The sequence below is a fragment of the Alligator sinensis genome, unplaced genomic scaffold, assembly GCF_000455745.1.
Source record: "Alligator sinensis unplaced genomic scaffold, ASM45574v1 scaffold885_1, whole genome shotgun sequence".
NCBI classification, from domain to species: domain Eukaryota; kingdom Metazoa; phylum Chordata; order Crocodylia; family Alligatoridae; genus Alligator; species Alligator sinensis.
This window is the reverse complement of record NW_005842056.1, coordinates 881,025-908,811: the sequence shown is the minus strand read 5'-3', so window position 1 is coordinate 908,811 and position 27,787 is coordinate 881,025. Positions and strand designations below refer to the sequence as shown.

The 27,787-nt window shown below is 41.4% G+C and overlaps 1 protein-coding gene across 2 annotated transcripts in view; it reads right to left on the bottom strand.

Moving 5' to 3' along the window:
• The window catches only part of CTDSPL (CTD small phosphatase like), a 109,873-nt gene that overhangs the window by 42,797 nt on the left and 39,289 nt on the right, over nucleotides 1-27,787 (bottom strand). The window lies entirely within an intron of this gene.

The window sequence follows — 27,787 nt, the reverse complement described above, 5'->3', positions numbered from 1 at the left end:
ACATAATCAAAGTTTTTCTTAGCTGTTACCTTATAATATAGTGAATTGTTATTTTGATGTATTTTCCATAAGTATTTATAATAAAATACTGTAACCTATAGGCAACAGTTTGCTGTCAAACAGTGACTCCTGTAGCCATTAACTGAAACAAGACTCACAAAGTCATTTTACAGCTAAACATACTAGGATGTTTATGCTCATTCCAAGCCGAGGACTACCTTTCAAATTTTTTTTGATTCTTCCCTTATTTAAGGCTTGACAGGCACATTGATGGACACAAAAAGTACCGAAACGAAAATTCTTCTAGTGCACAGGTTTACACAAAGTCCTATAGGAAAGGAATACTGTCACTCTTCCTGTGCAAGTTGTTTGCAAAACCAGAGTAAAGGAAGCTGCAGCTTGATTTTTGTGGCAGAGCATTTTTGAAGGACAATACCACACCCACCGACTGATTAGATAGTAGGAAAAAGGTACACGTTCATTAGGTACATAGAAGACCTGCAGGCAGGCCTCAATTACCAGAGCTGCAGATTCAAAGCTTTTAAGTCCTCCTATTACCTTTTGAATGAGCAGGTCAACAGTTTCCCAATGCAGTAATGACCACCAGGTTAATCAGACTCAATAAAAATTTAACAATTAGTTGAATCTGTGCAGGCGTAGTTCTACTAAAAAGAGAATTTAGATATATTTTATTATTACTTTAGATCTGGACCATCCAACTTTTAAGTGGTTGGGGGCTGCAGGCTGTGTGGGCTGCACCACTGGGGGCCACAATAGGGAGATCCACACTACCCAACTGCATGGCACAAGGCAACCCCTCCTGCACCACTGCACTATGCCGCAGGCTCCCTGGCACTGTGAGCTGCACTATCCTTCACTACTCCCTGGGACAGGAGCAAGAAGCGAAGATAATGGTGGGTGAAGCTTAGAGGCTCCAGCTGCACAAGCAGCTGGGGGAAATAAGGGGGGCAGTGGCCAGCTAGGAGCCTGAGGGAGAGGGGGAGGACACGCATTAACCCCTTACACATTAACTCTAGTTAGCGTAGTCAATATTCTCTCTCAGATAATAGCATTATAATCTCTCTAATAATAGTATAACACTTGGCACAGTACAACCCTTATTTCTTTAGTCTACTCTACTGAACAACTGCTGGTAACAAGTAACTTCTAATACTACAAGATACAATAACCTAAATCTAAATGCCTGGTATACCTGTATCTTGGAAGTTAAAAAAAAAAAACAACCAAGCAAATATGGCTCTATCACAACTACTAAAAGTTAAATCAGATCAGAAGTGTGGGAGCACCAAAACATGTTAATACTAGACACATATTTTGGATGCTGCGGTAAAGAGACAATAGCTATTGCAATGTACTGGAGAAAGAGTTCCTAAACTACATGATCTTTCAGCGTGGGGTTGCAACTACCTTGCCTTTCCCATTACCTGGGGGAAAGGATTCAGGGATAGAAGATGCAATTACCTCAATTGCACCTAGTTCATAATTTCATTCCATACTTTTTGTAACCAAAGTTTGGGCAAGGAGCTACTCTGTACTTACTCCAAAGCCAGTCAATCACGCACCAAGGTGTGAATATATATATTCATTTATAGGTCATTCATAGAAGCGTTATGTCTTATCCAATTGTAAAGGTTTTGGTTGAATTTTCAGCAATTGAAAACTATTTCTTTTGTGTTTACACCTAAAAAAATTGAACAGATATATGTGACGAAAGGAGCCAACTTATGGCCCGATCAGGAAACTAGCCCACTTCTTTGTCCTTGGGCCAACAACCTGCCTCTTTCTCCTGCCACGCCTTGATGTCTTACTGTTTTGATGTTATTAGGCAGGAAGCTTCCCTTCAGCCCACCCTGATGTCAAGCACCTGATGTACATGCTCCAACAATCCCTAGATGTGTCCCATATCTCACAGATGTTTCCTCCACCTAGGCAGTACCGGGACCCAAGCTCCAGAGTCTCACATGGGAATCTCACTGCCCACCGCAGCCCAAGTTCCCAGCATCCTCACAGATGTTTTCAACTGCGCTCCCACAACTCAACTACCTCTCACTACACCGCCCTCTCCCGGGGCCACGCTACGCCACCCTACCATTTAGGCTCAGGGTCAACCACCCCTGTAGGCTCAGGTGGCACTCCTCTTACTGTGCCTCACCCACCACTCCATGCTGTCACTCAGGGCTTGAGGTAGAACACCTCTGTAGGCTCAGGTAGCATTTTCCTGCTGTGCCTGCCCCACCTCCAGGGTCTACCACCCCACAGGGCTCAGGTGCAGTTACTCTGTGTTCCTGGCACTGAACTGCCTCCAAAGCCTACCTGAAGACGGGGGCAGGGGTTTAGATGCCCCGACTTGCCTTACACCAGGATGGTCCTTGAACCTAGCCTTTAAGAGGCCCTGCTCCACCACAGGCAAGACCACCAGGCCTCCCTATCCTGGCAGGGTAGTTTCAGGTCATGTACAGGACGAATGAGGCGAGACCTCCTCCTTCCCCATAGCCTCACTCTTATCTGTCTGAGGTGTTCCAGGAGCAGCTCAGCCCAATGTTGCCTCCTTGGGCCCTCCGCAGACTGCTCCGCTCTTATACCAGAGCTCTCCAAAATGGCCACCTTTGTCAGTCACCTGATGGCTGGCTGCTCCAGCTCTTAAAGTGACATGGCACTGAAGCTGCTCCGTCACAGATACCCTACTGCAGAGCTGACACGCATGTATAAAATGCCTATATCAGTGTTACATATTTTAGGTATTTGATTTTAAAAAGCTATATGGCAGCTTGCATGGCAGGGCAATCTTATGCTTCAAATGCAATGCTTTTGCTGTCTGGGTAACACCTGATTAGATTCAAATCACAGAGCAGGCTAGCTGCCTGCTTAAATTTGTTTTTGTGTAAAGGGCCCACATGGCATTTGTGGAACAGATATAAGACTTTGGGATGGCCTCAGTGAAGACATTTTCTCATGTCCAAACACTTGTTTCTATTTGAATGTTGGCTTGGGAATTTTAGAGGAACAGGGAGGCATACTGCACAGGTCCTAAAATATAATTACTTAAAAGGAAGTAGATCAGATGGATTTTCAAGAAAATATCAGAATTATGCATTGAATACTCTAAGCAGCATGATTAAGAGAACTGCTCAACATGTGGCAGTTAGAGGAAGCCTCTTTCTCTCTGGGAAACCACCATCACCACTGAGGATTTCCAGATGCTACTTCCTATGACCCCACCTCAGACACTAAGCTGGTGACCCACTGTCCCTACTAAAGCATAAAAACAAATCATGAGAGTCATGCAAGAATATTTTTAAAGTTCTGTATGGACTTCCTTGACATACACATGCCATTTTCTTTTAAATCACAATATTCAAATATATACAATTTTAGGCAAGTGAAGGTGGAGGGAGGCTGCTAAGCCAAAGCTTCCAGAGCTCTCCCTAGATTCATTTCATTTTTGGTCATACCTAAACATCATACATATCAGGAAAAGAAAAAAACCGTTGCCCAAGACGAAAAGAGCTAACATTTCATGCAGCAAATCTACACCGTGGAGGAGGCAACTAGGAAAAGAATTGAGAAAATCTCACGCAGTCTGTGTTCTACATACACATACACTGAGTTAATTATAACTCTTAATGGCACATTAGCTTGTTAAAAACCACCCGCTATGTTCTTTACACTTTTCAACTAGTATTAAAATACAAAGACTGAATGCAAATGGCATGAAGGGCAATGGAAGTACCTAATATGAATAAAATAAAATCTACAGATGTGGCTAGTGTCAATGATTGATCTTACCTAAAGGCAGACTTACCATCTACTGCCATGGTTTTTGTGGCATGGCAGAAAAAGGGCTGGAGGCCCAAGGGAATACAGAATGCCTGATTTACACACAAATGATAAACAGAACCATACACTTCTACTAACAGAAAACACACAGCAGTCATATCTGGTTCAACAAAATGAAGGGGAAGAGGATAACCATTATAAAAACAACCTCCACACTCTCCCAGTCATTCTCAGCCTTTTTTAGAGTAATGATACCCCTCCCCACCTTTGAATTTGGCAACGCCCCAAGGTGAAAACCACTGTTAGTGCTGTTGTATCATCTTACCTCAGGGCTTTTCAACTGGTTGTTACCACTACCAGGTGTAAGTGCCCATGCACCAGCTGCACAGCCAGGGCTGCAGCACACTTGCTTTTCTGCCTCCTTAGGGTTCTCTGATAACCCTAAAGCAGGCAGGAGAGCTGGGGTCTGCTGCAACCCTTCCTATTCTGACCCTGGATGGCATCTCCTGAAGGAGGCATGTGGGGTAGGGAAACTGCCCAGCATGCCTCTCGTTTCCAGGAGAAGCGAATGCACGTACTTGTGTGCGCAGTGGGGAAGAGGGAAGAAGGGGAATTGGACTAGGAAGGGCTGTAGCACAAGCAGCGTCTCCTGCCTCCTAGGGTTTCTAGAATGTTATCAGCCCCTTTCTCTACATTATACTAGAAGTGATGCAATTGCTTCTGGATCTTCCCTAATAGATGAACAAGATAGCTGACATACCTGAATATTTTTAATAAAAAACTCTGACAATGAAAGACTGCAAGTGTACTAAATGGGTGCTTCCAACAGCAGAAAATGGCTTTCTGCTTACCCAGACTCAGACTTGAGAAATGCATAAATTTACTTTGAAATAGCCTAATATAATGGAAGGGTACAAATAGGTGGAAAAAAACATGGACTGGAAAAACCACAGTTAGCCGTCCTTCACATTTTCTTGTTTTGTTTTTTTGTTAAGAGTAGGGAACCTATTGTCAATTTACTCAGGAACTTGACATTTGATTAAGTAGCTGAAACTTCAGCTGACTTGGATTGGAGGAACAAGAATTTTTTACTCAGTTATTCCATGAAATGGACTACCTTCCAGTTCACTATTATAGAGGCTTGCATGTTGCCTTCTAAATTATTAAGGCTAGAGTGTTGCAATTCATTCAGTCTTGTATGTCTGAATGGGATCTTTAAATTTCAAAGAGCAACGTATTCAGTTGTTAATCTCTAGGAGACTGTTATCCCTTTTCTTTTCTAGGAGGAAACAAACACCCACTACTACTATACTAATGTTAAGTAGTAGTTACCACAGAAAAGGTGCCAGAATGGAAGACCTGGGAGGCAAAGTTGCATACGGTATGAAATTGGAGAAGTCTGCAGTCCTCATTTGGGGGCATTCTGGTACAGCAGCGGAGGGATTTGTGCACCTGGTTAACAAGGAAATGGAGGAGTACCTACTGGACCTGAGCAGAATTAGTTCCTACCAAATTACAGACCCTGAACCTTGCCTGGTTATTTATATCAGTGCAGTTGACTCGAGGACAGACAGAGCAGGAGAAAGGCTTCCTGACTCTTAAAGGGGGTTTCTTAGGCAAAGGATTGCTTAACTTTAAACCATATACACTGAAATGTGGAAAGATCTCCGATCCCTTGCAAACATCCTTTCCTATCAGTGTCTGGTTTACCCCATCCGTCCCCATGGATTTTCAAGGGCCTTCATTGAAAAGGGAGAGGCAAGGTTGTATGGTATTCTCACCTTTTTTTAAATAAAAAATTCTCACCTAACAAGCAGGCTGACCTCTTAGAAATTCAAATCGCTTTGGAAGGAACAATGAACACGGCTGTACTAAGAGACAAGAGATGTCTGGAAAGCTAACGAAGCCACCTAGTGGTGGCATTTCACTGTTTATCGGACAACAGGCTATAAAGAGACATCTCCCTTCTAATGCAGTGATCTCGTTAAGCCTTGCGATACACCAAGAACCATACATTTAGGACTATACCAAATACGAGAGAAAACTTATCTGCTTTGCACATTTTATGTCTGCCTTTTTTCTTTTCAGATACCTGTTGCCCCTAAAAACCCAAATGGAGTTGTGAAAGCCATGCCACGGAAGAGGCCAAATCCCTAGAACCAGATACGCTGGAACTCAGCACCAGATCTGCCAATGCTCCCTTCCTTTTCTACTGCTGCAATAGCATACATCTCAGGAGTACGCCCTCAAAACCTCAAGTGACATTTACACACCTCACAGAAGGAGTCATCACCAGCATTTCCTTCTTTGTGGGAAGGTTAGTAGCAGAACTGCCTCTTTTGGCTTTTGGTGGTTTTGAATGTACAGTAGTGTCACAGCATGCAGCATTAGCTGGTCTTACAATAGGGCAGTGATTCTCAACCGCGATGCGGTGGCATCCTGGGGTGTCCCAAGATTATTTCAGAGGTGCAGGGAAGGCCACGCAATGGTTGTACGCGAGTAAACACGATTCACAAAATACATAAATCCAATGATTTCAAATAAAAATTCCCAGTGTTAAAAAGAAAAAAGAGGAAAAAGTGAGATCTGTTGGTCTTTTTGAGTTATTTGCAATAAAAATAATACAAAAAAATTTCTATTTTTTTCTTTTTTTATTATGGAAGAGTGGAAACTAGGAGAGGGATGAATCTCAAAAGGTTGAAAATCACTGCTGTGGGGAAATGCTCGTCTGATCTATCCACTGGCAGCAGGCACCTGCTAAGGGTGCTTGTGTGGAAGCCAACTCCATACCTCTGAGAGCCCTGGGAGAAGGCATCTGTACTACTTTTTTTGGTGGTTCAGAAAAACTAGATCAGTTTTTGGCAGCAGCCTGATTCTCTTTGGAATAATCTACCTTCATGTAGAACCTAGCTAACATTACATTTCACTGACAATATTAAGGTACCCGACCATTCAACATGAGTCTAGTCCTATGGATGGCCATTAATACGAAAGGGAAAAACAAACCAACCAACACCCCCCCCCCCCCCCCCCCCAAAAAAAAAAAAAACAACTGCTCTTCTACAGTATTCCTCAAGTTTTCTGTATACAGTGAAGTTCAAGACACATTCACCTACTTGGTACAAATCAATCCATTCCTAAAGATGGCACACAAACACAAAATCATTTTCTATGCTAAACATGTAGTTGGATTTTGTGTTTACCATATCACCCAAAACTTGGTGCCTCCTCTATGGAAAGCGAGCTTCTGGGTTACCTCCGAAACACCCCCGAAAAACAAGTACTCAAGAAATGGTGTCATGACTTCCATGAACTGCAGCTACAGCTATGTACGAATGGAATACAAATATATAACGTCCTTCTACTGCTTTTACTGGTTTATTGTCTTTGCATCAAAATACTGGAATTTTCCCCTTCTTTTTTCTGTAAAATGAAGTTGCTTCTGTAATACAACACTCCAAAAGAGCCTGTGAAAACAAAGCTGTCAGATTAAAAAAAAGAGAGACCTAAATTCCATAGTCCTCGTATTTAAATACTGAAGACAAACAGCTGAGAACGAAGGGCTGTAACAGAGCTCTTACACGTACACAGGATTGCATATCCTGTGGGTCCAAATTCCTTCAATTTCAAACTACATGAAGATCCTTCATCTCAGTTTCATCATACCATGCACAAAGCTGACGTTCTCCTGTTAGAGATTAGCAGCGTCTTGGCAGATACTATGGGGACTACAGCTGATCCTTTACATTTTGCTACCTAAAATGTAATACACTGATTTAAGTCTGAGATAAAATGTAAGTGAAACATGTGCAGGACAAGGGCCATAAAACACACAGCCACTGACTACACGAATAAGACAAGATCATTCTAGTAACAAAATGAGGTCCCCGTTTGTGGCAAGAACCATTTTATAGATGGCAATTTATTGATCCTTTTTGTTCAAACACCCAGAAATGCCACAGAGGACAGAGCTGTCTGTAAATGATACAAATGAGGACCGTTTTTCAGATGCATTTGATCAAATGAATATACATTATAATGATGCAGAACTGTTATGTTAGCTTCCACAGTGGTGAGCAACTTTTTTAGACTCAAGGCACTCCTTGAAAATATCAGCTCTTAGCTTTCACTTGGTTTTTGACTGCAGAAAAATAAACAGAACAATTTTTTCTCCTTTTTTTTGCAAGGAACTAAGAAAGACAAGAAGAGGTCAGAATGGTTTTTGACACCTTGGATACCTATTTGAAATGTGTGGGGTTATCCTGTGAATCACGCATGCACACTTAGTGCTACAATGGCACAGCACAGCACCCCATGGCAACTTTGAAAGGATCTCCAGGAACCACTGCTTTAGTTACAGTATTCAATAAAGGTTACCTAGCATCAATTTTGTATTGTCTTTGTATCATTCTCTGGAGAATTAATAAGATCATTAGGAAAGAAGCAAATGATATCTGTGACACCTCATTATTTATCCCGATAAAGGGGAAAAGATTTTGTATTTCCTATACAATCTAAGTATTTCAATCGATGCATCATTCCTTCATTTTACAACAAGGATCGAGCTGCCCTGCTTGGACTCCTTCCCAGTACAGAGGTTTGGAATGGGAGTTTCACAGGAAATACTGTGCAGTCTGTGCATGCATTACATTCCTTTCCCGCCCGGAGAGAGTGGCCAACAAACAAACCTTTCTTCTAGCAAAAAAAACACAGACTGCACAAAGTCGAACAGCAGATGTGGCCTATGAATCTAAACATCCTTTTCTGTTGGTAAAAAGAATTCGATGTATTTGCAACATTAAAAGTAGCCTCACCATTTTGGGATGCCAGGTCAGTAATACCAGGGTTTTTTTTTGTTTTTTGTTTTTTAACAAATTAAGTTTTTGTGTGGCAGTCTTTTCAGGTTCCTACTGTACACTAACTTGTTTTCTATAATGATTTGCCAAATATTAATAGAAACTGTCACAGCTACTAATTACGAGTCAAATCCAGCTTTTTAAAGAAAACTTTGGTGCACAAAAATAGTAATGAAAATGAAAATGAGTTTTGTGAATGTTAACTCTTACTTAGATTTCATGCAGTACTCAAGAAAGAGCACTATGTCAAGTACTGAATTGTTAATGTTTTCCTGCAGTGTACAGATGGGAACAGAATTGGATACAGGAACCACGTGTTCAAATTGCTTGCTCTCTATAATTACTTTTATGTTGGTTTCTTAACTTCTGAAACATTAAGTAATTTGTTAACTACTGGAGAGGAAAAAATGAGAGAAAAACAAATGGGAACAGGTAGTACATGGGGTCAAAATACCAGTATCTCACAGTTTGTTAATCAGGACTGACACTTTCGAATTCTATTCCAGTAACCCAGGGGAAGTTTCCGAATGGCAACAAAAATGCAAAACAAACCTGCTTACAGAACAAAACCACGAATCTGACTTGCTCTGCTCTAGATCCAACTTCAATGAGAAGCTGTGGGAGACAATAAGTGATCAATAAGTGATAGCCAATGTAGGGCTCCACTCCGAAGCAGCACACGTACAGAAGAGAGATACTGTGCAACAGAATGGCAGCTTTGGAGAGGCTGCACTACCAGGCCAACTCATCCTCTAACACCACTTTTGAAATGCAATTCATGCTTTGTTTTTGATACTCAGGAGCAGTGAGCACAATACTGACTAACCACAGGGATAAAAGACAAGCTCAAACAGGTAGCACTCCCTTAGTCATATTTTATATACACCTACACGCAAACACCAATACGTCCATTTTCTCTACAAGGTAAGGCCACAGCATTGGCCTTACTTAGCAATGCTAAAGGTGTAGAAATACTGTAAAATCTCTTTGTTCTACACTCCAGAAACATTGAGCAGCATACTTAAAACATATTCATTACATTAAATCAAGAGCCTGAAGTATTTCACTTGGTCGATGAATTCTGCAAACTGGAAGTGCAGTTTTAGCTTAAATAGGTCTGTAACGAGGACATCATGTAGCTCTGGAATTATTTATCATGTTTCATTAAAAAAAAAAAAAATCAAATTTGTTCCGTTTAATAAGTGAGAAGGACCGCCATACCCACAAACTCAGACTTGGCTCTGAAAGTCACAGTCCGTCCTTCCTATCTCGTACGTACGTGAATACACAGCAGGTTTATTCATTGTACGTTACATGTTTTCTTAACACTTTATTCTCAACTTGCAGCATTCCACACCAGCATTCAAAGCCACTTCATTCAACTGAATAAAGCCCCTTCTCATCTCCAATGAAAAATGAAACTGATATGCTTGGGAAGAGGAATTAAGTTTAATTTATTTAAATTAAGATGGTAGCCTTTCTATATACACACACTAGTGAAGTATGATCCTCTGATATGGGATACCAAGGGAAAAATATTTGTGCCATGCCAGTGGTTTTCAGCATTTTTTTCCATTTGCAGACCCTTCAAACATTCTGAATGAAAGTACAGACCCCTTTGAATTGAGTGTGGGTATTCACACTGTTGATCGATCACAGTCATTTTTTTGAACCCTTTAGACAGTCTGTGGACCCCCAGGGGTCCATGGACCACAGACTGAAAACTACTGCACTATGCTATTAGTTTTCCTGCTCTTCTTTGGTCTTTTAGCCCTTAGGGTAGCTGGCAACTGTTGATAGTATGGATCATGGTCCACATAAAAGGTCTAGTCAGATGCCTGATGAATCCATTTTGTGGCTGACTAGCCCAATTCAAGAGCGACACAGTTTGCTACAAGTTTCACAGATCCACGGTGTTGTCTGAGTTAGAATCAAAGTTTACAGCATGCTGCTTTCTTCTCTCTTGCTTTGCTTCAAACCTCAAAGCCACTTCATGTCAAGCTGCAGCCAGTGCCAGGTGTTCCCTCCAGACCAGATGGGTTTCTGTGCACTCCTCCCAGCTTTCCGATGTTGAACGACTTCACATCTTTTTTGTGCGCATGGTATTGCCATAGAGGGCAACCCCACTTTCTAGAACCATCCTGTATCTTGCTATACAAGTTATTCTTGGGGATACAGTCTCCTCCCATTTTCCTAATACAGTCTATCCATCACGACCTCCTCTTGTTGATAGTGGTTTCTAAGTGTGTCAATCCTGTGCACTCCAGTACCTCCATGTTTGGCATTCTGTCTTCCCACTTAATTTTCAGGATTTTATGCAGGCATCTTATATGGAAGCTGTTCAGTCTCTTGCTATTCCTTTCCTATGTAGCCCAGGTTTCCGAACCATAAAGTAGGGATGACAGCACACAAGTCTCATAGATTCACATCTTCACCTTAGCTGATAGATTGCTGTTATTCCATGCACATTTCTGAAAAAGCCTGAAATTCTTAGCTGCATTTCTGATTACGTTCGTTCAGTCTGAAGGTCAAGATTTCTACTGATTGTAAAACCCAGGTAGCAAAAACTGTCAATGACACCAAGAGTTACCCTCCAGAGTGATGTCAGACACTGGTTCTTCCATCCCGTGGTGCATGATCACAGTTTTCTTGAGATTAAACGCCATCCCAAAGCTCTTGCAGGACTCAGAAAATCTGCCTCATCAAGAAAGGGTCAGTTTTTCTACCTTGGCTTTGCATTCCCTCAGCCTGTCCCAGCTGGTACTCGGGGACAAAACATTCTGGTCAATTTTCAGGGAAACAAAATAGCTGAAAATCACTGCATTTGGCTCAGAACCTTTTCAGGCTCAAGGCATCCCTTTGAAAAGGGCAGCTCTTAGCTTTCACTCGTTCCTTTTGACTACAGAAAAACAATAGAGCAATTCTTCTGTTGCAAACGACTCTAAAAGACCACAGCAAGCCAGAATGTTTTTAACACTAGAGATTTCCATTTGAAATCTCTGGGTTTATCACGAGAATAATTATTGTACACCTAAGCGTGCAAACACTGTGCAGCATCCCACAGGCACCCTGGAAAGGATCTCAAGACACCCCGGGGTGCCATGGCACTCAGGTTGATGATCACCGGCTTAATGGATCATATACAACCTGTGGCAACAGGGTTGATGCTGACCTACTAAAAAAGCACTTCTATCATAAGAGGCCCAACTTCAACATACTCTTCAGTTGTTTTGAGGATAACTCGAACAGGGGTGATGCACAGGTATTATTGTATGCACCAAACATGCAACTCTATCTCAAGAAATAATTGCTTTGGATTGTTTACAGGGAAACATAGGCTCAAAAATTTTTCAAGTAAAATACCTTTGATTGATTATGCCCCTTTTTCTCCCTCTACCTTGCTGCTATAATTCCCAGTAAAGTGGATATTTTTTTCATGTTGCAGGAACAAAGAACTGCACAAATAAGAGCCAGCATCCTTTTCTCCGCAAGTCTTAACTGCAATTTCACTGCAAGTCTCAATTCAAGAAAAGATCTACATTTTTGACAATGTAAATCTAGGGAGTAGAACGATCTGCTTTTTTTTCCCTCAAATCTCTCCATGTCAGGAGACTGACACCAAAATTGGGTAGAGTTTACACAAAGATTAGGAGAAACACTTCTGCTCCACAAGATAACCCGAATTTACGTCAACAACCTTCTCTCCAGATGCTGCCACTGAAAATCTTGCTTCTACTACTTCTGGGTTATTTTACTGCAATATAATAAACACAGGATTATCAAATGAAAACCACTCACAAATTACAGCAGATGCAGAATGAGGCTGATAATCAACAAGGAAAAATGTATCACATTATTTCTTTGATGATGATATTGGGTTATTTTCTTCTGGAATAATACAAGGTGTTTGAAACCCTAAATGGTTTTGTCCTGTTTGAAAGACTGGTGCTTTTCTGGTGAACTGATAGGGTAGTTGAGATTAGGTGGGTGTTTTAAATCTTTGCATGTTTAATTACAGGGCTTTCCCAGGGAAGGGCCTTTGACACAAAATCGTTTCTCTCTGAAGGGGTGTGGCAGAACCCATTCCTTCTTTGGGTTTTGCCTCAGTAGGGATGGTGGCTGGCTTGGGGTTTGCTCCTTGTGTTATAAATAGGGCTTTAAATTATATATGTTAACTCTAGACATGTAATTGAGCGCATTTCATACAGCAAAAAATAAACACATTTTAAAACAGAGAATTCTCTAACTAGCTTTAAAATACATGAACCTACTGCTAAAAAAAAAAATAAATAAATAAAAAAGAGAGAGAACAATTCCCTCTGTCTTGCCTATAGCAGGGGTTTTCAACTTGGGGTACGCATACCGCTGGGGGTACTCAGCAGCAGGCGCTGCCCTCCTCCTGACTGACAAGGGATTCCTGCCTTCTTGGCCAGCCCCCGGGGGTACGCCAACCCAAAAAGGCTGAAAACCCCTGATCTGTGTGTGTAAGGAGTTCTTTCAATGACAAAATTTATTTTAGGCACTTTTCAAACGTCACTTACGGTCAGCTTCTTCAGGTGCCTGAATGCAGGGCTGCAGTTATGGAAAGACTGCAATAAAATTCTAGTGCAATTTAAAAGAGGGCTCTTTCCCCTGCTGAAAGGCTACATGCATGCTAGGAAATGTAACAGGAGGTGGTACAAGCTGACTAAAGAAACAGGAGCAGAGTAAATCAAGACATTTCAAAATGACAGAACAGATCAACTGCACTGGCAGCTTTCAGAATGAGACACAGGCCAAAACAAGGCAAGGGGCATGCTTAAGTATGAAAACTCAAAACAGGGAAAAGTTAGCTAATACCTACAAGGTAAAGATAACTGGTGGGCAAGCAAGGCTGGGAACACTACCCTCTCCATCCAGCCAGCTGCCTGAAGACTCAATCTTCTGTGCCAGCTTTTAGCTAGTAAGTGACCAATAAATCTGAATCCTCTCTCCAAAATCAGGAAGGAACGAGGTTTCTCTTGGCTCCTGCCAGGACTGCATCTCCTCTGTTCTACTTCAGCCCTCATTAAGTCCTCCCTCAGTGCCTGCATTTTGCTGGCGACATGGCTTTTCTACGCACCACCATGAAAGCAACTTGATTCTTGAGTTTCCATATACTGTACCATGCTCCCAAAGAACATTCAGCTGTCCAGGTGGTTGCTCTCTGCTGGCTTCAGTGTTATAGATGCAGACTTCAGGTTTTCCCAAGGCCTTCCTCAAAACTAATATGTGGATTGCAAAACCCTGTTATCATCACTTTATTTTTCCACAATATACATTCAAAGGGAGCATTTTAGGCCCTAAACGGAAGACAGGATTTACCTGTTACAATGCAATCTTGACATATTGATATGGTACTGCAACCTTTACAAGTTTAAAAATCCTGAAAAACTCCCCCCCGCAAAATTGTAAGGCTAAGCAGAACCCCAACATGGTTTTGCCTGGGTTTCTTTTCCATCCTCACTTGGATTTTCCGCTGTGTTTCTCTCATCCCTTAGTGCTGAATAGAGAAAAGATGAGTAAGCAGCTGCCTTGTTTAATTGCTTGCCCCATGACCTAAGACCCACAATCTGTATACACACTACAAGCTATAGGGTGGAGATCTACCTAGAGGCACAGATGACAAAGCAACTCCACTGGTAATAAGTGGAACTGCAGAGGATCACTTTTAACAAGTGCTGCAGCCAGAACTGCAGGATGTTACGGCTCAGGCAGATTCCAAAGTTGCCAAGAAATCCTCACACGACATTGAGTGAAGTTTGATGCTGTAAATTATGGCATTTTCAAAAACATTTCAGGAGTTGTCAATCCTGTTTAGAAATCAAGCATCAGTGTCAGATGTATCCATTTTAATTTGGTTCTACCTCCTGCCCCCAATTTTATCATATCCAACTCAAATATTTGATCAAATACAGCCTTCATGCTAACTTTGGTACGGTTTGTTTTGCTAACTAGGACGCACAGTTTCTATACAAGTTTATTTCACCAATTAAGCCAAGAGCTTCAAATCACACACTTATTTAGTCTTAACTTTTAATTTTTATTATGTTGGAGAAATACAAATGACACATTTAACAAGACTGGTAGTTTATTTGAATAAAAATTGGAATGCAATTCAAACGCACAAGAACAGCATCACATTATTTTTATATTAGATAGTATTAACTTTAAGCGTGGATACATAAGAAAAAGTAATTCATGTAAAATGCTTTGACATAATTAACAGATTAACATATTTAACAACAAAGGAAATAATAATGTTTTTAGGGAACTGTATTGATAGCTTCTAGTCACCATATCCATCAAAACTAGTATAGGTTTCCTTTGCTTTATGCTGTACATATGCATCCTGGAAAACGGCGCATAACTTGTATTTGCATAAAGGGACCCACTTTACAATGCAACAAATAGGGATATGTTCCAAGACCTCGACTGTACTGACCCCCAGACCCACTTTTACAAGACAATTTTGGTACTCGCCAACAGGAGACAGCGCGCACAAGCACAGGGCACTATCGTAATGGAGATGGCAACTACAGAAACACGTGTTGCAGACAATGAGCGGGGAGCATATATCCACAGAGGAGACTGCATTTTGGTGTGCATCACTCCTGCAATGCACTGCACAAAGGAGCCAACTACGGGCTTCCACCACACCGATCACATAAGAGTGAATTTACCTTGCATATAACAAATTTTTGGTATAAAAAGGGTCATCGCTTAAGAGCGAATTTGCACATATAGGACCCGCGTAATGCAAGGGAAACCTGTATCTAAAATATCACATCCTCCAATGCTTGGTCTTTATTCACAGATTGGAAAAGGAAAACACATTTTCCTTCCTTTCAGCTCCCAACTGATTTCTTAACTTGGGATGCACTAAATCACTGAACTGAGCTAGGTGAATAAATTGAAACAACAATCATAAACATAGGCGCGGCAGAATTTGATTTTTCTAATATATAATTTCAACAGATAATATTGATGTTTATTTTTAAACATTTATTTAAATTTTTATCAATTTAAATTTTCAGGATTGTGCAGTTTAACCGCCTGCTGCAACAAAGGTAACTACCGTAGGGCTGCCATTGGCTGAGAAGCAGAGCTGCCATGAGTCCAGGCTCCAATTGCCCATAGCTCCCTTGTCCGCTTGGTCACTTCCTCTTCCTTTGTTCCCAGTCCCCTGGGAGTTTCAGTCCGAACTACAGTCAGCACGGTTTTGCAGGACTGTTCCCCTTGTTATTACACACTCCATCAACCATCTTTTTTTATTTATGTCCTCGTTCTGTAAATTTGATTAACGCTGGAATTATTTTTTTGTCAGTTGGAGTATGAGTGGAAATCAACATTTGCCGATAAACATTGAATCCTGCCAAGCCTACATATATGTGACCGAAAATTATACTGCAGTCAAAGTTAGTATAGCATGTCAATAAATTCTGGTTCCTGGTGCTTAACTAGCAGTTAAGCCACTTCACTGGCTTGGCTTTTTTTAGAATTTGGGAAGCAAATGTATTGCTTGATTAATTTAAATTTAAGTTTAATTATAGTAACTTTAGGCCAGTGGCTCTCAACCTTTTTAGGTTCAACATTCTCCCTGCCTCCCAGCCTTGGAAAATGTAAGCTTGTATTTTTCACTCATTTCTTGACTTACAAAGCAATTCTTCAGTTGCGAAGAACTCAGAAAAAACACCAAGAGGACAGAATGGTTTCATCACTATGGATTCCTATTTGAAATATCTGGGTTTTTATCTTTTGACTCATTTTCACACCTAACACTGCATGGTACCTTGTGGCACCTATGGAAGAAGGCTGCTTCATGCTGATTGAGACTCATTGCTTAACCCCGGGTGTCAATTTCAAATTATTTTTCTTAAGGAAAAAGACAAACCTTACGTAAAGAAAACCGAAAAAAATACCTCAAATTACAATCCAACTCTTTAAACAAAATTATTCTTAATCCAGCATAGTTAAATTTGTTCAGCGTTTGCTACATTAAGGTCACATTAAAGTCTCCTGAAATAATTTAACAGCCACCATCACTGCTACTCTGCAAAATGTTCCGTTTGGTGAAAAATATAGCACGGCAGTGGGGCAGGGAAGCGAGGAAGGTTTTCAGCTGGAAGATCCACAGGGTCCCTGTTATGGTTGTACTCGTAGAGAGGTAAGCCAACAGCAGTAAAACAAAACAGGGCATGTTTTAGTGATCTGTTAATATAAACAAGTAATTATTGAGCTGAAGCATGAGGCTTCTTGTGCTTTTACACTCCCTTTCCCCAGGGTGCTATTTAAAAAGGCCAATGGAACATGTATTATCATTTCCGAATGACAAGTGTAATATATTTAAAACATCTAAATGTTGCCTATTGAAATCTTTGCTAAGAAAAGGAAAGTCTCTTGTATTTCAAAAGCGTTATTAATATTTTCATTTAGAGACTTTTCTTTCCTCTTTGGTTAACTGTACATGCAGTGCCAAAGTATGGATTACAGGCAAAATACTAAAAATGACCCTATTGAGCTGAGCTGACATGCCCTCATACAATGAATTTTAAGAACTCCACAGAGTAAAACATTTTATATTGCTTTCAATCAAAAGTCATGCTTCAGGACTTGCCATTACTTATAATGTCTACAGTCAGTGACAACATTACTAACAACTCAAATGTGGAAATTGGTATTTATAAACTTCCCTCCTTACCCTGCATACTTGTCAAATACTTTTCAACTAGTCCAAAGATGAAAATTCCAAAATGTTGATTTTCTAGCGCTCTGAGTACGTGGGACTAAAGATTATCCACCCTCTGTTGATGTCCCTGGACTTGTCACAAGGGGGAATTCTCAACACTGAATGGGCTACACAATGAGTATTGGGAAGATAAAAAAACAACCCCCCCCCGAATTGAATTGAAAGGGTAAACACACTACTGTGTGTATTTCACATGACAAGGTAATATAGATTTGACAAAGAAAACAGCAAGATATTCATACATTTTTGGATTCTTTCTGAATTGTAAGGAGCATATTTCATGAGTTCAGACTACAACTGAAGAGGGAAAAATGAGTTTCAAGCAGGGGTGTTAAACTCACCCAGCGGAGTGGCAGGGGCCAGTTCGCAGGCTGGACTGGGCCCACAAGCCCCATCCCCCAGTATACTGGATACACTGCAGCTGGTCTGGGAGCACCATGCAGTACCTGCCCCAGCTGGACTGCAAACGCAGTGTCCGCTCTGGGAACTGCGCTGCACACTGCATCTGCTCCAGCTGGTCCAAGACCCAAGCAGCATGTGGCTTTCACAGGCACCGTAAGAAGCAGGGATGCTGGACTGGCTGGAGAAGATGCTACACATGGTGCAGTCATAGAGCTGCCAGGGCAAGCACCGTGTGTGCATGGCACCCGCTCCAGCTGGTCTGGGGTCTGTGCTGCACACACCCGCCCATGCAGTGCAGTCCCACAGTGGCTGGGGCACAGGTCACGCGCAGCACGCGTCCCAAGCCCTGTCTGCGGGGCTGGGCTGGTGCGTGTTGTGCTCTGTGTGGGTCTGCTCAGAGCCCAGAACAGCACCAGGGGCTGGATGGCAGGGCTCCACAGGCTGGATCCTGCCCACCAGCCATACGACACCCCTGATTTAAAGCATTTTAAAAAAGTGAGGTGGAGAAAAATTGTCTTCAAAAAAGCCATTTGAGGTACAAACACACTTTATAAAGTGTGCAGCTGTCTTCCAGAGTGACAAGACTGTTGCAGGCTAAAACAGATGCCATCATGTTTAACTGTGTTTCTCCAAAATACTCAACACAAAAAACTTCTGACCCATTTGAAACCTCGTCAAGCTTTGGCCACATAGCAATGCAAAAGATTTAAAAGCACATTCAAATGTCTATTAGCTGACAAGAAGCTCGAAGGTCAGCCATTTAATAAACAACCTCTACTTTGCTCATGACTACGCAGAGTATCACACAGCTTGCTGTTCCTGTTAAATAATCAACGGGCTCAGTATGATAGGTCTGAAATCATCCTATTTTAGTTAATTCTGTCAGGAAAAAAAAAAAGATTTACAGAAGTAGTGCGTAAGATACAGCTTATTAATATAAAGCTAAAATGATCAACTTTATTTAAAGTTGTGCACGCACTCTACAGATGATCTCTTATTTCAGAAAAAGGCAAAACATTCTTATGATATTTTATCTGTGCTGAGATTAAGAAAAGGAAAAAATGACATTTGCTCCAAGTAGTGAAATAGAAAGCGTTACTTTGTTGAATGCTGTCATAATCCTAACTGCAAAAAATCTAACTTCACACGCACTTATCAACCAAGCCCGGACGGAAGTCACGGCTATCAGCAGTGTGCCACGACTAAACAAGTTTAAAAAATATATATTTCTTCAGTTATCTGAAACTAGCTAATGAAACCGAGACCAAACTTCTAATCCATGACTGTACAAAGCAGTGTTATTTTATGGAAGAGCATTCTGCAACAGAAAGTGAACTTGCCTTAGAAAAAACCATCCTCCCAGACCTTTCAGTCTTCAGAAGTCCATAAAGTCATTCCGTGCAATCTAATTAAGCAGAGTGATCAGACCATGTCTTCTGCATTGTAAAGCCTTTAAAATAGGAGTAGGCTCAGTCACACAAGTTGTTGTTCAGACAGTGCAACAGAGTAGGCACACAACACAGGAGTACAAGAGTTTACCAGTCCAGATCCACCATTCCTACCACCATAAGTGGTTCCTGAATCAGTAGCAGATGAGACCTTTCTTCCAGAAGGAGAGCTAGATTTTCTACTTTTCATGTAAATAAGGACCTACTTTCCTCTGTTCATGGGACCAAGGGAACCCAGCTCATAGGTTGTATTTCCCATCCATTAGGGAGAGAGGCTCTGAAATGCCTTGTCCTATATATCTTACAACTTCAGGTAGTAACGATCCTGACATGGACAGGGTTGGGGGACCCCCCAAAAATGAGAGCCTACTTAGAGGTAACTGAAATCTAACCATTAGTACCCTTCAGTTAAGCAAGCAAACATCACTGAAAGCTCCTGTGGATATTCAAGCACTATGGGAAATCTGACCACTTAAAGTACACAGTTAAGCAGTTTAAAACCTGAAGTCTGGATTCCTATTTTAAAAATTTTTCATCCATAACCTTCTGGTAAACCAATCAATATTTAATTATAAAATTCCACTTCAAATTATTTATTATTTTTTGCACCATTTTATGGTTTGTGGTTGAGATTCTACTTTATTTGTTAGCAGGTGCACATACCACAAACATCAAACAGCTGGGCCAAATAAAGTCAACATGATTAAAAAAAATCTAAATTATAGGACAATTTGATTTTTAACTGAAAAAAGGATTGTAACGCTTGAAGTATCCAAGCATGTCTCAAATCCTTCATCAAGAGGAAATATTTATATAGGTCAATCAGTAGTAAATGTTCTCTCTCCTGACAGCTTTGGAGACCTGTAAGCCTGCAAAAGCTGCAGAGTAGAGCACTACAGAAAGTACAATGTACTTTAATCACACTAGGGCTGGAGGGTGGGATCCGAAAGAGGTTGCACTGGGTATTAATTGAGTCCTGCCACATTAGGCAGAGCCTCTCCCCACCTCCTTGGCTCCCTAAACCTTCCCTAGTGTACATAAGATGACATCTGTGCCAGGTACATTGAGATCTAAATGCCTCTGTTTTGCTGAAGTATCAAATCCCCAAACCATGAGCCAAAGATGACCTTAGATCTTTTTGTGCTGCATGATTCTTCCCTCTGCCTCCCAGTCACCTGCCATCACATTTTTATCATGGTGGCACTGCAGGCCTTCAGAAGCAAACTGCATTATAATGGGGGCATGTTTGTGTTACTGCCAGTACAGAAAATGCAGCAACAACAAAAAAAGGACTTTGGCTTTGAGTTTAACCAATGCCTTCAGCTTCATTTACATTTTATACAGCAAATTCCCAACATTAGTCTACAAATACATTTCAAAATAAGAGGTACTTCCCTTTTGTTCTTGAACAAGCTGGGGGTGGGAAAAAGGGGTGGGGGAGGGTAAACAAATCAGCTGATTGCGGAGGACTTTGCTTATCTTCCTAGTTAAGGCCCTGTCTTTTTTTGGTTTTTGGGGGTGGTTTTTTTGGTTTTTTTTTTAAGTTCCTTCTTTGCTTTCGGGGCCATGCTTCAGAGAAACATCCTCCACCCCAAGGACAGTCTGCTGAGCGCACATACAATTACTAACCTACTCCCTGCCAAGCCCATCAACCACCAATACTCCAGCCAGCACTGGTACTGGTCATCTTTAAATTACAGTCCTAACTAAATAGCATAACGGCACTGCAAAAGTAAGAGGGGACAGGGGGACAAGTCTATTTGACACAGACTGTTCACCGTCGGCAGTCCTGCGGAGTCGAGAATGACGTCCATTAGCCTAGATGGGTGCTCAGGTGACTGAGAAGCCCGATTCTGGATACACATTCTTTGGCAATGGGGGTATGTTGTTGCGCGGGGGAGTGGAATTCACAGCCCCGGGTTGGTCTCCTTCTCCTTTCTCCGCCACTGCCGTTCTGCCTCAGTAACGAGTTGTTGGGCCTTGAAGTGATGCACACCTTGGTGAACCAGATGGCACCAAACTGAATGGTCAGCAGCTTGCTCCTCTCAGCTGTTGGTGTTGATGCCTCCGTGCTTGAGGGCGACTTTGAGCGTGTCTTTGTACCGTTTCCTTTGGTCACCCTTTGAGCATTGGCCAACAAGAGAGCTGGGAAAAGAGAATCTGGCAAGGGAGGCAGTTCTCGAACATCCGGACATAGTGGCCTGTCAATCAGAGTTGATTTCTCAAGAGCAAGGTTTCAATGCTGGTGGACACAGCTTCATGGAGGACGCTCTCAGTGGTCTGGCAGTCCTCCCATTTGATCCCCAGGATTCGATGCAAGCGCCACAGATGAAAGCTCTCGAGGGTCTTAATGCGATTTTGGTAGACAGTCTAGGTTTCACTGCAGTTGAGGAGGGTGGTCAGCACAACAGCCTTGCAAACCAGGACCTTCGTCAACTTCCGAAGATCTCTATTTTGGACGACACATTGTCGCAGCTTGAAGATGGCGACACTGGCACAGCTGACCCAGTGCTGGACTTCTTCATTGATGGTGGTCCGTTGAGGGAGGTGGTGGCCGAGATACAGAAAGTGCTCCACGTACTCCAGATGTGGAATACAAAGACCATTATTAGGACATTAGCTATGATGGAGTTTGTGTGTTCACCTAACATAAAATAATGCAACCATCACCGATGGTCTAAACTTCTGAAAAATGCCTAGATGAAGCAACAAAAAAGGACGAGGGGCAGGATACAGGTTAGCAAAGTTAGCAGATATCACATCTAAGCAGCCTACACAGGAAGCAGAAGAGTGGACATCCAGGAATGGTTGTTGGAAGTGATGCATAAGCAAATAACTTGAGAAGAATATTTGATACTGAGTTCTTGATCAGCACTTCAACCTAGCTGTGGTCACCACTTTGTGAAGAGGACAAGATACGGGAAGCTTACTTTCAGACCCCAAATATCAGGCTCTTCCCAGCACACTGTACTTTGCAAGACAGAGAACAGTTTTAAACATCCTGTCGCCCTCAAACTCCGCGAATACTCAAGTCCAGCGAGTCAGGTATATGGGCAATCACTTTAATGCATCTTTGTCATAGTTCCACTGGTTTTAAATGTGTTCTACTATAAGGAATCAAAGGGAATTTTCATTTAAAAAAAAAAAAATCACAGCCATGAAGTCTCACTACCCCCTCCCACCATATGTTCTTAATAAATGGTTATACAACCACACATCATTCATTTTTAGCCAGAAGGTAAGAATACAATTTTTTTTTTTTTAACTGTTTCCCTGACCAGTAGATGGAGCCTCTCAATGTTATTACGAGCAAAATGTCTCTCCACTTCTGCACCATCAGTGACAATTTCTCCCTTGCTTTCTCAGACGTTGTACAGCAAGCACTTGTCACATGAGGCAGATATTTTTCATACACATCCAGTCTGTCAAAGAAAGATCCTCATCTTCCCCTTTAGTTTTCCAAGGGAATTTTTTCCTGTCCAATTGTCCCGTACAGTCTTCATAAGACAGGACAGAAAAGGAAAGCTTAAGTTTCCAGAATCACAGATGGGTTTCAACACCATTTAATCCCCACAGTGATTTTTGGAGAAAGCTTCCTTATCACTGTAGGAAACAGAGATCCTAGATGTTCTGGAATCGGAGACCTCTCTAGTACAGCCCATTTTAACATTAATGAACCATCTGCTATGAACAGGGCCTAGAAACACTCCTTTCTGCTGATGAACTTTGAGTCCTGTGCTAGAGAGCTGAAAGGGTGAGGGTCTCATCAGCCATCTCAAAACAACTGGAGAAACCCAAAACACCTCCCATGCACTGTCAGACTTTATAATTTAACCTAGGGGCACCCCATGAACAGCAGGTGCTCATGCTCAAGAGAACAGCCTAGCCAATACCATACTGTTTAATCATCAACTGGTAGTGCTTTACAGTGGGAAGCTTCCTATCAGTGAAGGTCAGACAGATCTCTACAATGCTGGTATTCTACCACTGCAGGTTCAGAGTGAGTTCTGTCCAGATTTCTAGGCTTGCAGCCTGTGCCATCCTGAATTTCTGGTCATCCTTAATTTTTACCAGCTATTACCAGTTGACCAAGGTCAGAAGCAGCAACCCATTGCACAAACTGATTCCAGAAAAACATGCAGAAACAGTTGTTCCATTTCATCCCTTTCCCCTTCTTCCATCTATATTGCTGCGGCCATCTCTTAGCCACTCCAAAACCATCCATGTGGGGCAGCCTGCTTGTATCAATGATGGACAGACAGAATCAGGGCATCTAATGGTCTCCTGTTCCCTACCAGGGCCACTTTCAAACTGCTCTCACAAAAAAAAGAAAAATGCAGATACCAGATGAAGAATCAGCTGTTCGGCTCTATCCCCAAATCCCAGAATTCCAGTAGACCCCATAGACACCCCAGAATGGGCTGTGATAACAGCTGCAGAGCACAGGCTGTAGTGCAAGGGTAGGCAACCCCCAGCACAGGTGCCAGAGCATGGCACACAAAGGCCTTTTGCCTGGCATGTGCACCTGGGGCAGATGGTAGGGAAGGGACTGGGACTGCACTGCCACAACAAGGATCAAGACTCTCAGCTCCCCCACCATTAGCCTCTGGCACGCCAACATCTTACAAGCTGAGGTTGCGGAGGGGTGGGGGGTGGCATATCTGCCCCAAAACATTGCAGAACCCCTGCTCTAGCAGGAGAACACCACACTCTGGACCAGGAGCCCTGAATTTTGAGAGACTATTTTAAAATAAAGTGCAAGGTTGTATGGCTGCAATGTTTTGCAGGGGAAATAAAATAACCCAAAACCTGAAAACCTTGCATAAGCATTCTTTAACTAAAACTATTCTGCACTAGTTTTATTTGTGCGTGGGTGGGGGTAGGGAGGTGAACAGACGGGAGGGGGCATTATTGAGTAAATGAGGCTCTGGAAAAAAAAAAAACACTTCAGAAAACACATTTTAAGCTAAATTGTTTACATGTTACTTTTGTCACATTTATAAGCTAGCATTGATAACTTGTTATCTGAGATCCCTGATGTTGTCTTATTCTTAACCGACCAGTGATGAACTGTTTTAAGTTTTTATCAAGTTCATGCCTCCATGGTGGGAAGCACAAGAACTGATGAGACCACTTGACCCCAGAATGCCTTAAGCCTGCAGTTTAAATTCTGAATACGAGGTAACTAAAGCTAAGCAATGCCATTTGCTAATTGTACAAACCCACAATGAAATTCTGCCTTTTCTGGTGTTTACAGCAGCTCCAGTGGTTGTCATTTATTTATAATGTTACAGGGCTGTTTTGATGGCACTCGTGCCATTATCACAAACCACAACTAACATCCTTTCAAGGCACACACTTCAAAATGAACGTGGGAAGAGTAACGATACCATGAAGTTTGTCTTCACCGCTGCAAAAGTATTTCAGGCCGAAGGTGCTCATATTACAACAATCAATGGAAATACAAGTTTGAGACTGACAGTACCAAAAGATAAAACTGCTCGGGGCTGGAGAGAGAACTGAACCGATTTTTGTTGAAAAAAAAATCTTCGGATCAAACAAAAGGAACTAGTGTACTGCGTTGCTCAATATTACATACGTACAAAGGAAAAGGAGAATTCATTTGTTAGCCACTGATTTGGAAGACTGAATGCAATTAGCAGCACTACCTCAAACTCCCTTGATGACCTTGGACTAGTCACATCACCTCCTTGTGCCTCATATCTCCCTATAAAATGGAGATAAATTCTGCATACAGATGCAACCCCCCCTTCCCCCCCCAAACCCCCAAAAATGTTGCATTATTTTCAGCTCTCCACGCCCCTGCACTGAACGCAGCGCATAATACCCAGAAGAGGCAGTGCATTAGTTTGACCCAGTTCACCCAATGCCTATACTGTACAGATCAGGCACTTCAGTGGGGCTTTTTAGCACTTTTATCTAATAGCTGATTGAATCAGCTATTAGATAAAAGTGCCAAAAAGCCCCACTGAAGTGCCTGATCTGTACAGTATAGACATTGGGTGAACTGGGTCAAACTAACGTGCTGCCTCATTTGGTAAAGTTCTCCCCATGTCCCATATCTCTGTTAGTAGCCAATGAGACTTTTTAACCTCCAAGGGATGTTGTGAACATAAAAACCATGAGGAAATGGAGAAGTGCACATATATGATGATGGTGGTGCCCAGGGAAGTACCTATTATAGAACACACTTACTTTATTTCCTTAACACTGCAGGCTTTCAACGCAAAATTCATTCTAGGAATTTATCAGACCATTTTCTGCCATTATACTCCAAATGTCACACTGAGCTTAAGATGCAGGAACTAGTGCTATGAGCAGCTACTTAACATTTAGTCGCAGTTCAGGTAATGATTCAACGAACTGCCAAGGCTTTTAAGATATTTGTGCATTAATTGGGGGGAAAAAAGCGTGTAATTAGTAAAGTAACTTTTGTAATGATATTTATACAAATTAGAAAACATTTGGAAAGTCACTTGTCTGAACATGCAACTTGCCATTTTTGCCCGAGTCAGTTCAAGCAAGTGAAACACATACAATTTAAATGAGGTGATGCATGAAAGCAGGAGTATCGCAGAAAGCAATGTTCAGCTTCTCTCCGCAGTTATCTATGATGAAGATAAAGAGGAAAAGAGCATTTTCCTCATACACATGGATTTTCATCAAGCTTAAAAAATGTGAAAGATTTAAATTTAACCTATTGCATAATGCTAAATAGCTTGAAACAATTTCTGGAGGAAACTAATGAATTAGATAACCTTCTGAGGAGAAAAGCAGAGGACAGTTTCAAATGCTTTGACACACTGATCCAAGAAAAGATTAAGTGCATTTCCAATAGTTCATTTTGAAATATGGGAATAATGTAAAATGTAACTGTCCCACCCTCTTATGCAAATGAGAGGAGTAATCTCATGTCAGATGTGAAGTAATTTCATTACTCCCTTTCAAAGCGGTTTCTCAGCAAGCCTGTTTTGCTTTTCTGCAGAAAAAAATCCATAAAAAAATTACTGAAATCAAAATGTCTTACCATTGCTTAGATTACAGACTCTAGTTTTTCCAATGTCTGTCTACCCGTGGTATATGTATATTTAGTCAGAAGCATCATTAAGGGTATGAGCAATAATAAAATATCCCTTTGTCATTTTCATTAAAAGAACAAAATATTTTACTCTGAATTCATTTCTGCTTTTAAAAAGAATAAAGCTTCTAATGTGAATCTTCTCATTAATTAAATACTTAATTAACAAAGGAGAGAGATTCAATTTCTTTAAGGCCCCAAAGTGTATAGTTTCTTCAGAATACTTCAAAGCAGAGTCTTATAGACATGTGAATATTATGAGTACAATTGGTAATGTATAATGTAAAGAACTCTACTATCAATACACATTTAACATTTTAGTGCACAAGCTACAAGGTACACCATCTCTCCACTGCTATCAAAAAGGTATATTCAATGTAAACCATGCCAAAGGTTTAGTCAGTATTATGCGTTCATCTGTAAGCAATTTGCTCAGCAACTCACTAAAATTATTTTTATGCATGTGAATGGAAAGAAAAGCAGAGATCAGGAGGGTACAGAACAACTGCAAACTCCAGATCAGAATATTAGAGTAAAATCTAAATTACAAAGTTCCAACTACTATCAATTAAAATCCAAGCACCACCAAATAAAGCAGTGAGGCTTCAGAAGTAAACCCAGACAGAATGACTCTCACCACTGAATTATTATTTCCCAGACAAGATGAGGCAGACAACGAAGACTGGATGTAGGCTGAAAGTCTGCGGGCAAGAAAGACCTACAGGAGAGAAATATCCTGATATTAGCAGGGTTACTTCCTCTTAATTTTTATTACAAGTTCTTGAATCATTTTTTTCCTTCTAGCTTTCATAACTGTACAAATAAACACTAGGAACACTACAGGTTCAAAAAGCCAGAAGGCAAATGAGTTCTGAGATAGGGTTTTTATTCCCCTTGAGGGACTCATGTGCTATTGTTTCTTTTTGGGTTAATGATGGGAATGAACTACCACCAAGACTGCAGCAGCTGTAATTGCAGCACCACAGTCTGCTCTCAGTCAAATATCTGATAAAATAATACATTCTTCTGGAGAGGTTTTTAAATTTCTTCTTCCCAGTCTTTAAGACACCTGTTCCATCCTCAAGAATTAGGACAGTCTATTCTTCTTGGTGCCCCTGGCTAAGGAGCAAGAAGTGTTAGCTTGGAAGGGAGAGAGAGGTGTTTTGTTATTCTTATTTAGTTAATCACCAAGGCTGTCTCTATAGATGTTTGCTCTCCATGAAGATTTCACTCTGGCTCTATAGTTTTCAAAACACTTGAGAACAGGAAGATCCTGTTCGGCATGGAGTGGGGAATTGTTTCCTACAATGAACGTAACAACAAATTATTTTGATCACTTGACTTTGACACCCATGGAAGTAAGAGACGAAGCCTGCCGTGGCACTAGAGCTGGGTACAGCATTTGGAGAGGAAGATG